This window comes from Heterocephalus glaber, unplaced genomic scaffold (assembly GCF_053883595.1).
Source record: "Heterocephalus glaber isolate CG9 unplaced genomic scaffold, H.glaber_assembly_v1.0 deba00001497, whole genome shotgun sequence".
Classification (NCBI taxonomy): Eukaryota; Metazoa; Chordata; class Mammalia; order Rodentia; family Bathyergidae; genus Heterocephalus; species Heterocephalus glaber.
The window spans coordinates 56,964,314-56,979,732 of record NW_028258320.1 but is presented as its reverse complement, the minus strand read 5'-3'; the positions used below and the strand labels follow the sequence as shown (position 1 = coordinate 56,979,732).

Below are 15,419 nucleotides of genomic sequence, written 5' to 3'. Positions count from 1 at the left end.
TCCATGTAGAGGAGACACTTTGCACCAGAGTGGCTGCTCACCAGCTGTCCCAGGTGAGTGGAACTCAGGAAACACCTGGGAGCTCTGGCAGTAAGACTGAAGGCCTGGAGCAACAACCACCACTGCTCCCTGTGTTGATGGGCCCTCACCAGAGATCGAAGTGCTGCTGCGTTGTCAGATAGCCAAATATTGAGTCAGAAACCCAAATACCTTCTCTAGGAACCTAGGTACCATGTCTGAAACCCAAATATTCCAAAACGAAGGACCCTATAACCAATTAGGATACCTCTTCAAAAACCAAATATCTGGTCAAAAAACCAAGTATCACATCCAAGCGTTTGTAAAAATGATGAAATAAGAATCGTCATTTTTTTTGCCAAAACATGTTGCCTTGACCCCCCCTCCTTTTTGGGGGGGGTACTGGGGATCAAACTTGGGACCTTGCGCTTGCAAGGCAGGCGGCGCAACCACTGAGCTAAATCCCCAGCCCTCTCCTTTGTGATCTTTATAGTAAAGATAAAAATATTATTGCTTTATTTCACCTGGCTGTAACATATTTTATAACAGTGTCTGCTGTTACATATAGTAGTGTTCTAGGAAATTTGGAAAAATTTAAAATGCCACTAGCCACAGAACCTAGTGGCCTGATTGAATATAAGCAGAGGACTCCGAAATTTTTAGTTCAGATTCTGTGAAAGATAGGCAACCATGGCTGAGAAGTCTTAGTGATCCAGGCATTGCTCCTCTAAGGCTCTTAAATCCACAGTAAATGACTTTCTTCAAGGACAAGGCTAAAGGAGAATGAAATACTCATCTTGAGAAGGGAAAAGTCAAACTCCGAGAAGGGCCTGGTGATACAGAGCTATCAGTTGAAAATGCATACTTTACTCTGAGAGGCTGAGGGAGGACACTCATAAGTTTGAGCCCAGCCTGGGCAACTTAGCAACTCAGTGAGACCTTGCCTCAGAATAAAAAAAAAAATTTAAAGGTCTGAGGACGTAGCATAGTGGAAGGCCCTGAGTTCAATTCCCAGAACTACAAAAGAAAGAAAAGCAAGCAAGAAAGCAAGCAAGAAAGCAAGCAAGCAAGAAAGAAACTTTTTCTGCTTTATCTGTAATTTCTATAATGTGTGGCATGTAACTTGAAACTGCTTAGTTGGATCATTGCCGAGAGACAGAGTTGATTTGGATTAGATGCCTGTCTGTGACATGGAGTGAAGGGCAGAGTCTCAGCTCCCAGAGGAAAATAAATGAATTGGCAAAAGAACTCATTGTCTTTACATCCCCAGGGCTTTTCCAGCACCTAGAGGATCTGGGGAACCTAGGAAAGGTTGTTGAATAAATGAGTGGATGAGTAGATTGGCATGAGGGATGCAGTCTCCAGAGCACCCCAGGGGGCACTTAGCACTAACAGGGTATCCTACATAAATTGCAGTTCAAAAATCAGGAGGAAGAAGCTTTTTATTTTCTTCTGTGCTTTCCCTCTGGACCTGTCATAGTAGTATTTCTTTTGTTTTATTTTACCTCCTATTTAATGTTGCACAACCTCAGGCACTGGCATGCTCTCTGGTCTTGGACTATGAGGTGAAGAAAGCACATCGAATTGCTGCCTTCCTGTGCCTGGGCCCAGGGCACTGCCAAAGTAGACAGGGGCCAGTGCAGTTGCTGGTGAGCGCCTGGAAGCCACCAGGTGAGAACGGTCCTGGGGCTGTGGCAGAAGCCAGACTAGGTGAGTTGAGGCCCCAAGCCTTTGGTACATGCACCGTTGTCTCATTTTTATTGGCAAAATCCAAATTCAGATAAAAGTTATTATGAGGAATTTCAGAGCAATAAGCCTCAAGTGTTGAGCCTACTGGCAACAGAGGCAGCTAGATGCAGGGCCCTGAGCCACCACTTTTCTGAAGCCAGTCCTGGGCCTGTGAAGGGGCTCTGTGCTGTTGTGTTCACCCATAGCGAGCTGCAGGAAGGCCCTCTTTTCCACAGGAGTACAATTTGATTTATAGCCAAGGCTCCAATTCGCCATGGTTTCCTTATCAGCTTCTGGAAAGGTCTTCCCTGGCCACCCCACCTAATGCTCCCTACCCATTTCCAGCCCCAGCTACTTTCTGCCACCCTGTCTTATTGTCTTGATATTTTTCATGGCAACACATAGCACTGTCTGGACTGTCATATTTATCAGTCCTTTTCCCCTGAGAATGCAGGTGTTCAGGACAGAAATCTTGCCCCTTTGTATCATACAGGTGATGGTACAAGAACAACACCCAAATGAATTCATTGAACAAATGGACACAATTAAGACTTATATTGCTTTTTTGGAGTAGGATGAATATAAATAAATGTGTCTCAGTCAGTCTTCAGTGATTTTACATAACATCAGACTTGTGTTAGTGAATTATTTCAAAGATGTGCCCAAGTTTGCTTTGCTGTATTTTGCAGCTATGCAGGAAGGTGTCAAATGGGCATGTTCTCATTTCTGAGTCATTCTCTGCCTAAACTCAGGGAAGAGCTTTGTTCTGGTCTGCCCTAGCCCCCACACCAGGTCAGGACTGCCCATTTTGGTTCAATTTGGGTATCTGGTGGGGTATCTCTTTCCAGCTCCCTAGCTTGAGGATACCTAAGAACTAAGTGGGTGTGCCAGCTGATCAAAGCCACCTCCTAGCAGTGAACTTCTGTGTCTTGGTGAGTTTAAAATATAATCAGTCACTTAAGGACATTTTTTAAGATTTGCCCTGGTACCAACTGTAGATTTTATACACCAACCAGAGTGAACTTACCCCCAGCACCAGTGTTATGGTGCCTTCTTCCTCAGGGTGGAGGATTAGCAGCTGGTGAGAAAGGCTTCTGCCAGAGAGAGACAGGATAGCTCTCATACGTGGCAAATCTGCACACTTTTCTTCACAGGGAGGGGAACCCAAAGCACTTGCTCCAGTTTTTGTTCTGAGGTGAGGATGGGGAATCATGAAAGAACAAGCCTGCTCCTCAGACAAACCAAGGAGGGGGTGCTGTTCAAGCACCAAATGCACTAGGCCACCTGGTTTTCTTGGTTTTCCCATCCATTTCTCTCGGAGATTAGGGTGTGCTTTGCTTCTTGCTGAATTCATCCGGAAGCCATGGCAAGATTGGAGGAAGCATGTGATATTACCTTTTCATCAGGAACTCTTGAGATATCACCAATACACAAAGCATAGTCAAGGGAACCCAAGCTGCTGGGCAAGTGAGCATTAGGAATTGCTAGAGATGACAGTGCTCTCATGCTAATGGGAAAAAAGCAATGTGGTGATGACATAGGGACCTCCAAATAATATAGGGGAAATAATATAACTCCCACCCTACTAGCTGTCCAAACTGGCAAGTTCATGTTCCCAAAATTGAAGAATGAATTCTGAGGAACAACAGAGATTAAGGGTAGGAAATATTTATGGAAGGGAAAAGATGTAGCTCCTGAGAGAGACAGGAGGGGACCCAAATGGGCTGCCAGGGACTCCACATCACAGCGGAAGTTTTATAGAGCAAAATCATAAGGTGGGTACAACATGGAACAAAATTATGATCAACCAATATAATTACAAGTATAGCCACTTAGGTAATATTGATCCCATAGAGAAGCGAGTTGCATAGCAAGTATACATGGAAAGAACAAAGAACTTTTTTAGGAAGGGATGGGTCGAGGGGTCTTGGTCACCCACCAGGGTGATTGATGTCTGTCTAGACTTTATTGGGATAGGTGTTAGCACTTATCTTATCCCTTGGGGAGGCGTGTAGGCCTGGCCCTTCATTCTGCCTTTATCTTGAAGCTGGCCTCTAACAAAGGCACCTCTGGCCACAGTTGTGATGTGTTTCCATCTTCTGCATTGAATCCTTCCAGGGCCCAGCCCTACCTGACTGCCTAAAATATGTTTACCTAACTTAGCTGTCTATAATAGTGAGATTTTGCTTCTGAATGTAATTTTTCTACCATGACAGGCTAAAAAATACCAAAAACTTACCAACTTGAAATTCAGGTGATTTAATCATTACAAGGATAACTAAGCACAGTGTTAATCCAAGTTCCCACACCACAGCACTGTGTCAGTTTAGTCTAACACTATTTACTTTCTACATTGAAGTCTTTTTCACTTCACCTTTTTGTGTTTTCTTCAGTCATCTCATTTTCTTGTTTCTGTCCAGAACTTGGAGGGTACAACAGACAATACCGGAAGCGAGATGAAAGACAGAAAGATGGTGATGAGAGCCCCTCATTGTTCATCCAGTGCTGTACTCAAGGTCACACTGCTAGTGTGCTCTGTGATGCACTGCACTTGAACGTGGGGCCCTGGCATTCTAAGTCCCTGCTGTTAACATCTGAAATAGTCAGAGCTGTTTCTATCCCTTCTGAAGCCATGGATAATCCATAGTTACTCACTGTCAGGAAAGGAGGGTCCGGAGTGCTGGTGTGCCAGAACTTGGGCAGGCAGGAGATCAGGTTCAAACACCGTCTCCACCCTTACCAGAATGCCTGAAAGCAAGAGGCCCCCATTTAAAGGTTTTAGGCAGATCTCCAAGGCTTCACTCTCAGGGCCCATGCACCTAGAATAGCACCACCTAATGACCTAGCCAGTACTGCTGATTGTCCACTGATGTAAGGATTAGAATTGGATGGTATCCAAGCCCTTCTGTGATTTTATTAACAGCACTGTGAGATATATTGTTGTAAACACCTATGTGAAAACCTATTTTCCAGTGATACTATGATATTTAATTCTTTCTTCTGGAAGGGATAAGAGGAATGCTAAAGTAAGCACTGCTTACAGTTGTGAATTTGCTGAGCATCAAAGGAAAATTGTCCAGTCACACACCTAATTGTCCTTAACAAGCCTCATTTAGCATTCTGTTCATGTTTATCCTAAAGCTACATATAATGTAAACACACACACACACACACACTGAAAAAAATAACCCTGGCCACCTTGAATTAAATGGATTTGACCTCTATTTATACAGTGTACCTTATGGTGAAAGAGGGAGCTTTCTCAGTGAGTTCAGCCGGCCATCTCCCCCGCCTGCTTCCTTGTAGGATACCAGCTTTGGTGAGAGAGTCTTGTTTCTCTGGGAAAATTTGTATCATGGACATCTTGTTGCCAGGAGTCAGCTAATTCATTTTTCATTTCAGGATGATGTCAAGTCTCTAGTGTTATTCCCAGTGTGGATGTGGAACAGTGAATGATGTCTAATTATTTGAAAGGGAGTGAGCCTCTTGAAGGACATGCAGTGATGGAAGCTTTCGTTGCTTGGCAACATGTAACTTTACCTGTTTCACCAGAGGCAGTTTCAAGGGCCAAGCACACCCATTCAGACCGTTGTACATTAAGTGGAAGATCTCAACACCTGTGTTGTTAAAAAAATCATTACTTTCACAATAGAAAACATTAAAGAGTAGATGGTGTGAATGAAGGCAGGGGGTCCCCAGTTTTCTGGCATCATACTAACTACTAGGTTAAAGTATATTCACATTGCTCAATACAGCCTCCAATTTGAGGATCCCTTTCAGAATGTGTGCACCTGAGGCCCTGCTGATTTTTCTAATGATGGCATTGCAAATAGGGGATGAAAGTCAATAAATCCCCCTCCCCAAGTACACCTCCTAGCTGCCAGCTTCAGCCCTAGGCCTCAGTTTGTGTTAGCAACTGAGCTCATGAAAAGGCTTCTTTCCAGTGAGGGAGGAAGAAAGCAGAGATGTGCAATAGCTCACATCAGACGCAGGCTCTGCAGTCACAAATGTGGAGCTGGCAGGTCCATCCTGCCGGGAGTTATGGTAAATGTCACAACCCTCATTTCTTTTTGAAGTGGGTGTTGTAAGAAGTGTGTCCACTTATTGTATGAGCCTCAGTTTCGGAGGCTCCCACAACATTCTTTCCTATGTGGAAAGTGTTTTCCTTTGTGTTTCTAAAACAACAAAACTTCTCAGCCTCAGCCAGGGTAATCTTAATAGTGTTATGGCAAGAGAGAGAGAGAGAGAGAGAGAGAAAGGAAGAAAGGAAGGAAGGAAGTGAACGGAAAGGGGAAGGGGAAGGGAGGAAGGGAAAGGGGAATGAGGGAGGAAGAAAGGGACACAAGCAAAAACCAAAGAAATAGGAGGGGGGAAAAGACCAGAGTGCACAGTCAAAATGATTCAAAATCCGTTAACATAGTGTGTGACAAACTTAGATTTAATATTTTCCTTGAGCGTTAGCTTCAGCAATTACCTACTTTTTCAAATAGCAGCCTCTGAATCCAGGTTATCCCTCCCCTTTTGGTTAACACTCCTTGTCAGGAGTTGAAGCCAATTCTTAAGAGCATTTTCAATAAGAGCCCAGAGCAGCAGCTGACTGCTGTTCTAAGCATCCAGATAAACTGTGTGCACTGAGAAAGGAAAGTTAGGAAGTTCAGGTGCTCCAAAGGGAAGCTCTTACCTGCCATTCTCAAGGCAATTGGGCCATGCTGCTGCTGCCGGGCTAAGGTGTTAACAATTCCTCCCACAAGCTGGCTTCGTGGACTGTAATCTCAACATATCAGCATCCTTGAATTCAAGTCCAGCTCAGCACTTCAGTAGCCGATTCCTCAAGAAATCAGGGTATTGGAGACTGAGAAATTGAATCAATAATATTCGTATTTTCTAAGGTGGAGTTCACAGATTATAGACCTCAGGAATTAAGACAAGTAAGTATATCCGGGGGGTGTGTGTGTTTGTGTAGTAGCTGCAAATAAAAACCAACATATATCTAGAAGTGGTGGAACTAAGCACATTCAAGAGGGACTATGGCAATGATCAATTAATGTGAACTCCCAACAACAAAAAAGGTAGTTCCTCATTCTAGTTATATTACTTCAGCTTTTCGAAAACCATTTCTCAAGTTATTGATAATAGTAAGAACTCTCTCATTAAATTGTTTAATGAGGGAAATAAATTAATGTATTTTAAGATGCTCCTTTTTAAAAGCCTGCTTCATCTGTCATATTTACATGAGCACGCATAGACACTTACATCTGTCTCAGTTCATCACCACTGTGGGATGAATCTGAGAGTTTGATTAACTATGTTTTATATAGCTAGGTGTTTGTTTTCAAAAAAAACCTGTGCCATGTGAAGCAAATGGCTTGATTTCAGTGTACAATGTGACTGTGATGGGAAGCAATCGAACATACAGCCGCAATACGGCAACATCACCATGGCAACCGGTGGAAATAATGGGCCCCTTTGGGAATAAAAGAGATCTCCAATCCTGTTGCAGCCAGTAGTGTTGGTTGTTTGCAGTGGAGATGCTTTTCAATGATTGTTTCAGAAATTCCTTATCAACAGAAAATGAATGGGAAGGGGAATTTTCAGAAAACAAATGGATTTGCAGACAACTAATGGGACCATCTTGGCCACCAAGGAATGCATGGCAGTGACTTGGGAAGCTGATGGTGAAGTAGCTCAGTGTTACATCTACACTGCTAACTGTCCAAAGCTTGACCCTTCTCCCTGCCATACGGAATGTATTTGTAGGATCTTTGCTGACCTGTGTTGTCATCTTTTAGAACTTGTCCATTTCTCTCTGGATTTCTTTCTTTATTTGAGGTAGAAATAATAGTGAGGTAAATGAAATGGAGTATATAAGATTCTAATACAGTCCTTGGCTCATGACGAGTGCTCAATAAAATGTACTTCAAATCAGATTCTTGGGATAAAGTTAAAGTAAGTGCCTATTCCACTCATAGGAATTATAATAATCTTTCAAAGAAAAGACATTGCAGCAAACCATTCTCCTGGCACAATGTGCTGCTTCAGTGTGTGTGTGACCCTGTCCCTTCTGAATGACTTGAAATTGTGTTGGAACTCTGCGCACATCCCTCGTTCCACCACTCCTGGCCTCATCATCAGGAAGCACACTTCATGAAGTTGCATATTTCCAGGGATATGATTCTTCCCATAGAATCTGAAATAAGCTACTTAAAAAATATTCATCACACAAGAAGGAGGACTCCATTAGATGAGCTTCAGAATTCCAGATAATGGAACAGAGAGTAAAAACTCAAGAGCTTATTTCTCTTTTTATTTTGGGAAGTGCTGGAGAAGAAAAAAAAAGATAAGTTTGATACTAAAAGTTATCTCTTTGAGGCATCATCATGCCTGAAATAGAACTGTTTTTCAAGCTCAAAGGGGGAAAATGGGAAAGTTGCTAGTCAACAGGTATAAAGGTTCAGCTGTGCTAGATGAAGGAGCCTGGGGGTCTAGTGTATGGTATCATGTCCATAGTCAACAATTCTCTACAATTGTACACTTAACCATTTGTTAAAAGGGTGTCTTTCATATTAAATGAACTTACTACAATTTAAAACTCTGGAGCACATGTGCTCAGGAACCTTTTTCCTTCACGTTTTCTTTACTTCGTGTTGTAGTTCCATTGTAGTTCCATTAGTTTAGTTTTCCTTTTTTTTTTTTTTTGGTACCAGGCATCAAACTCAGGTCCTTGTGCTTATGCAGCAGGCAGCAAAACCACTGAGCTAAATCCCCGGCCCTCATTAGTTTTGCTTTGAAAGCATCCATTGAAAGCATATCATCAGCAGTGACTTTTATTTGAAAACTAAATCTCAGCCCCAAGGGAAAAGCATGACTGAGGCTGCTCATTGTCCTTTTTTCATTTCGGTAAGCTGTGAATCCAACTTGTCCTGGGAGCAAAGTGCTCTAGCTGTCTGTTCCTTTCCAAGCCTGGTGCACAGAAGCTTCTGCTTACCCAGCTGGGATTGCCAAGTACAGCTAGACAGGGCTTTAAGCTGCCTTTCTTACTGATTTAAACTTACCTAAAAATCACTACGCTGCTGTGAATTATAAATTCATTTTAAACATTTATTTCAACTAGAGATGACCAATGTCTCCGGTAAATTTTTCCCTGCTGGATTTTTCTCTGGTTTCTGATGACATAGTGAGTGCCCGCAGCCACAAGGCTCAGAAGGAAAATTACAAAGGGAATACCCACGTAAATAATGCATTGCCTTTCGCATCAGTAGCCAGCTCAGAAATGTTCAAATTATCAGCCAGTGAGACTCCAGTGCTGCAGACATGGGCTTAAATGTGTTGATCACCCAGGGGCTGCCATGTAAGTAACCATGGATGCACAATACCAATGTAAAAAGGGATTTCCAGAATATTCCTTCCATTGCTGCTTTAGATTATGAGAAAAATGCATTCTACAACAGTTTTTATTGTGATAGTTAATGTCACCACTCATGATAATTTAGGAAACAAACAGGTCTATTTCCTGTCAGATTTGTGCATGAGCTTATGCTACCAGTTTGTAAAATGTAACACCCATGTAGGTGGCAGGTTAGCAGCTTTCTGCAAATGATTCATACCTGTTTGTATCTTTTCACATCATCAAATTGCTATTTAATATACAAGTAATTTCTCTTGCACTTAAGAACTAGAAGTACTATAAGGAAAGATAACATACTTAAAATTTTAGGCATGTGTCTTTTAGCTAATATAAAAATGTTAAAAATGTTTTAGAAAATACTTGACATGAAACTGATTAACCAGTGATTGGAAATGTCAGGCCAAAATTAGAGGAAGAAATTTTTTTTTCCAGCTGCATTACTTTTCTTCTCTCTCTCTCTTTTTTTTTTTTTTTTTGGTACTGGGGATTGAACTCGGGTCCTTGCACTTTCAGGGCAGGTGACAGAACCACTGAGCTAAATGCCTGGCCCTTTCTCTCTTTTTTAAAGCATCCTACTTATGGCTTAAGACTGCATCCCATTGAGTAAATACCAAATGTTGTCACAGAGACTGTGTATTTGCTAAATGTTCGGATGGATTTTAAATTGCTAATGTTACTATGTGGGTAAGCTCAGATACAGCTCACCTGTAATTCAGATACAGTGAATTGTTTCTGACACTTATGATGAGAACAGGCTTTCTGCTGAGAATATCAGTTTCACTCTGTGTGGTAGTTCATTGAAATAAGTTCATCCTCACCCCCTGATCTTTTTCCTGCAAAATGAAGAAGACCAGACAAATTCTGGCAACTCCACTCAAAGGAGGAGCGGTCACCATGGTGCCGTAAGAGTTCTACCAGGGCTCACATGCGTCACATGGTCAGATACCTCGTGTCTCCATAGGTGATGGTGCCCAGGCACAGGAAGCCACCATCCCACAACCCACAGCTTTGCTTGGAACCACAGATAAAGGGTCAGTCCCTCTGCATTTGAGCCTCCATGTGAAATGGAATCTACAGTTAGTTTTAATATTTACTTTATTTTGTTCTCCCTAAGAAAATATTTGACAACTGTATGTTAGCAGAGGCTGGGGGGAAGCAGCTAATCCTGTTTACCTGCTATGGGAAAGGCTTTCCATTCTCTTCCAATCAACTGATGTTCTAGCCTAGTTGCTCTGTGTTAAAGAGAAATCCGGTGACTGTGTGTGTGTGTGTGTGTGTGTGTGTGTGTGTGTGTGTGTGTCTGTCTGTCTGTCTTTAATATGTTTAGAATAGAACACAGAAAATAGTAGAGGCATCATTATGGAAGTCAGAAGTTCTTAAAGAGCATTTGGCTTCAAACTTGCTTCCCTGCAGAGAGACATGGGTTGAGAGAAAGGCTCATGGTGAAATTTGGGCTCCATTAGTGCCAGAACTTTCTTTGTATGGTATTTTATCCCAGTTCATGCACTGGGTGGGTCTTGTAAGAGGTTGGTTCTCTTTTAATAGCGGTTTAAATCCTTTCACTCCCAGAATCACTTCTCTGGGAGCTTTGCAGTGGGGCTCTATGGTGCCTTCCACTTGTTCTTTACAGGCAGGCCCCCAAGCTCTGTGTCCAAGGAGGATCTGGTGTACCCAGTCAGGGCCTCACCTCCTGAGGAAATGTCCCCCTAAAGGGGGCCAACTAATGACTATGTGATCTGTGCCCTGACACTGAAGGCCTCCTAGGGGCATTGAATTCTTCGGGGGAGCTAAGAATATTAGGAAAATCAGCCACCATGTATTAATCAGGCAAACAAAAGGAAGCTTGATGTTCATCTGTAATCAGGGGCCAGAGTTTGAAAACATCACAGGGTTCTGAGTGTTGCAGGGGTCGTGGTCTCATCCTGTCTTCTCTTTCCTATCTCCCATAAATAAGTGCCTTGTCCCCTCTGCAAAACCAGGGCTGACAGCAACCTTCCCTCTTGTCTGAGCTTTGCAGTTCTGCCACCAATGCTACACCCTGTAGATCCCAGCTGCTGCCTCAGAGGCTCCATTGTCATCTATCCTGGGGGAGGACCTGGAACCTCTGGGTGACCACAGTCTCAGCTGTCCCCGAACTGGAATCCAGAGCGGATGTGTCTGTGGTGGGAAGATCCAAGCTGTCACAAGAGTGGAATGTACAGCTCAGCCTGGACTGCTCCCCAACTGTTTATTTTTGCTATGACCTGGCAGGGCTGTGGGGACCTGCTATCAGCAAGTCCATTCTGAGGAAGTGGGCAAGAAAACAGTGTTTCTAGGGAGTTGTAGAAAGGTGGCCACCTGCAGGAGAGCTGCCAAGGGCACCCTGTAAGTAAGACAATGCTCTGGAGGAGAAAGTCACTACTGAGAATCACTCTCTAATCCCAGGAGCCCTAGCCATGGAAAACAGCTGCAAAGGAGGGTTTGGCAGGAAAAGCCAGAGATGTCAGAACCATGCATTCAGCAAAGGCAAGTGCCTGTGTCGGCTCATCGTGTGCCCAGCTCCCGGCACCCTGCATGGCCCAGGACACGTGCTCAAGCAGTGATTTCTGAATAGGTGAAGGTGATTGGATGAATGACATAACAGCAACTCGCTTTGTAGCACTGGGCTGTCACACTGTATGTGTGGTGGGTGTCATGGTTTTTGTCTCTCTATGTCCATGCGTGCTCATCTGCCTAGTTTAATGTATTGAGAAGTAGAATGGGTTTTGGATCAAACCCCAGGTTGAAGTCTTGCCTTGTCTCTTCCTTGCTAAAACCTTGAGGTGGTAACTGGACCACAAAGCACTCAGAATGACAGCTGTGCGTGAGCAGGACCATAGTGTGTGGCTTTGACTATGGTTCTTGCTACTTCTTTCTTTATGGTCTCCTAATTATGCTGGATGGCAATCTTTGTTTATTGCTTTGGAGAAGCAATTTTTAAAACTGTTTTCTAATATAATAAAAAAAAGAGCACTGTAGATTCTGAAAGCATGTTCTATAATCTTATTTTAAAACTATGCTCTCTTCGACTCATCCTGATAATAGTGTGGAAACAGGAAAAGGAAAAAAGTAAGCAGCATGCTGTAATGATATTAGTAACCAGTGTTTAAGGGTAAAATAATCTAGAAGAGCTAAAAAATGAAGAGTACATTTTGCTCCACCCAATTGTGGCAGTTCACACGCGGACAGAGGGCTCTGGAGCCCTGCCAGTGTTTTAAAATTAGAGCTGAAGAAACAAGCCCAACTTAATTAGTATAAATGTCACCGTGTAGATTCTAATAATGAGTGCAATTTGCAATACATGCTCACCATGTAATTTAACACAATCCTATGCTGAAGGTAGGGTTCATATTTAATCAAGAGAAACAATACTGAAAAGGAAAAAGTCTAGATTGGAAACCTTTGCGGGGACCCTATGCTCTGTGGGATATTGCTGTCCATATCACCATTCCCAGCACCCCTCTCACCCCACAGCACCTGCCTATTGCGCAGAGAGCAAGCTGTGTCATGTGCCTAGTTATATGACTCCAGTGAGGGACTCAGCATTTCTGTAAAATAGGAAAACAGTAGTTCCAATCTCTTAATGTTGTGGAGGTTAGATGAATTAATGATGTCAGACACTTAGGAAATAACACTGTGCATAACATTCAACAGATGTTGTTCATTATCATTTTTGTAAACATCATTATCCATGGGTTCCAGGCTGAAGTGTGTCCTTCATCCCAGAGCACAGTATATGTTTGCATTAGCTTTTCATTACTATAGCAAAATATTGGAGGCAAGCTACTTTATAAAGAAAAGAAGTTTATTTTCTCCAAGGCTCTGGAGGTAGAAGAGCCAAACATTGTGGAGAGGCTCTGGAGAGGGCCCCTGTGGACTGTGTCTCTCTGTCTGTGTGTCTCTTCTGCTCTCCTGATAAAGCCACTAGGATTCAGTCATGGAGGCTTCCCCTAATGACCCAATCTAATCGCTTTCCAAAGGCTCCATCTCTAAAGAACATAGTTAAAGTTTTCAGTTTCATAATGCCATTAACTTAGGACTTTGGGCGTCAATTCCTGCATGAGTTCCAGGGATGAATCACATTCAAACCATAGCACTGTTGGTCCTTGGATGGCTTGTTTTTATTGAGGGACCATTAACATAACCTAAAATTAACCATTTTGAAGTAAAGAACTCAGTGGCCCTCAGTACATTTGTGATGTTGTGCAACAATTACCTCTCCCTGGCTCTAACATATCTGCATCTCTCCAAAGGGAAACCCTGTACGCATCAGGCAGTCCCCCCCTTCCCAATCATTGGCAACTACCAATCTGCTTTTTCTTTGTTTCTGTAGATTTACATCTTCTGCGTAGTTGATACAAATGAAATTATACAATATGGGACCTTTTGTCTGGCTTTGTTTATTGAGCAATATGTTTTTGTAGTTCATGTGTGAAGTAGCAGGTATCAATACTTCATTCCTTTTGGACTGAAAAATATCTCATTGCATAGGTGTGTCACATTCTGTTTATCCATTCATTAGCAGATGACATTTAGGTTGTTTCTGCTCTCTGGTATTATGAGTAGTGCTTCAGTGAATATTCATATACAAGTTTTTGTTTTAACTCCTATTTTCAGTTCTTTGGGATATATACCTAGTAGTAAAATTTATGCATTATGTTTAAATTGTAAGGAACTATCAAATTTTTCCACAGTGGCTGCACCATTTCAGTTCTCACCAGCAATATATACTATAGGAGGGCTCTAGTTGCTCCACATCCTTGCCAACACTTGTTTTCCTTCCTCTCAACCCCAAATGATGGCGATACTAGGAGGTGTAAAGCTTTTGTCCTTTTGATTTTAGTTCACACCTCTCCAGTGATTGGTGATGGTGCACATTTTTCCATGTGCTTATTTGTTGTCTTCTTGGGAAAAATGTCAGTTTAAGTCATTTGCCTTTTTAAAATGTAGGACAGGGAATTGAACCCAGGGAAGTTATTTGTCTTTTTTGGTTGGGTTTTAAGAGTACTTTACATATTCTGAATACTACATAATTATTAGAAAATCGATTTGAAAATATGTTCACCCATTGTGTAGGTTCTCTTTTCACTTTCTGTGTCATGTCTTTGGGTGCACAGGATGGACCTGAACACCACAGTGAAAGACACTGGACCACGAAGAAAGTACATTCTTCCTCCCTCCTTCCCTCCCCATGCCCCTCACACTCAAAGAGAAAGGCTCGGTTTAATTCAGGTGTCCTTGTAACACCCACCTGATACTTGCTCATCTCCTTTTTCAGCAGAGAGACAGAGAGTGGACTTTAGACTAGGAGCCTTCATAGGGCCAGTGCTTCCAAGTGCTTGCACAGAATCTCAAAGCCCACCCCATCTCTGCAGAATGATTTTTGAGGTCATCTCTAGCCAAGCTAGTGATGCTGGTCTTCCCATGTAAACTACAATTTCCTTTCAACAGAAATGTATTTGACTCTTTAAAGACAAAAATGAACGATGTGGCAAAGCTTGTGGAGGTGGTAGGAGAACACCAGAGCAGGCAGCTTGTTGCTGGCCCCCTTGAGTCTCCTGAGAAGGAGACCAGTGACATGCATGTCACCAGGGTGTGACGGGGTATGGGGCAAGTGGAAGATGCTGGGCGGGCAGCCATGGGAGAGTAAGTGGGCAGCCACTGTGTGGTCTCAGTGCCTTCCAGGAGCACTATGGACACTGTTTCTCATTGTGTCTTACTTAACCCTCTGCTGCTGGGAGATGAGGAGGCCTTGAGCTTCAGGGGTGCAAAGAAGGAATAAAGGACAGCTATGAAGGTGGACTGTGAAGGACATGGCAGGGCTCAGTGAGACATGGACATGAGAGGTGAGAAAGGTCTAAATGGATGCAGAAGGACCCATGATCAACAAAGGGCAAGACAGACCCACAGGGAGCAAGAGGCATTTAAGGATCCTCTTTGCAGTTGTCATAGCTCAGCATCTGTTCTAGTTTCTTGTGGCTGCCTTAAGAAATTACCAGAAATGTGGCTTGAAACAATAGAAATTTATCCTTTCACAGCTCTGGAGGCTGCAGGTCTCCTGCAGGCCAGGGCTCCCATGGAAAGCTCTAGAGGAGGCTCCATTCTCCTCTTCTGATGGCTCCTGACAACCCTTGGTTTTCCTTGGCCCATGGCAGCATCACTGCAGTCTCTGCCTGTGCCTCCTTTTCTTTGGCAAAACTGTGTGTCTCCGCCCCTTTTTATAAGGACACAGTATTGCACTTAGAACCCA

At 43.0% G+C, this 15,419-nt stretch overlaps 1 protein-coding gene across 4 annotated transcripts in view; it reads left to right on the top strand.

Moving 5' to 3' along the window:
* The window catches only part of Ptpre (protein tyrosine phosphatase receptor type E), a 150,287-nt gene that overhangs the window by 65,739 nt on the left and 69,129 nt on the right, over nt 1-15,419 (top strand). The window contains exon 1 of one of the 4 annotated variants that reach the window (XM_087185152.1): nt 6,330-6,674. The exons of the other annotated variants lie outside the window; for them this stretch is intronic. The gene's annotated coding sequence lies outside the window, so the exon portion shown is untranslated. Of the gene's footprint in view, nt 1-6,329; nt 6,675-15,419 lie in introns of those variants that run through there. 4 annotated transcript variants of the gene reach the window in all.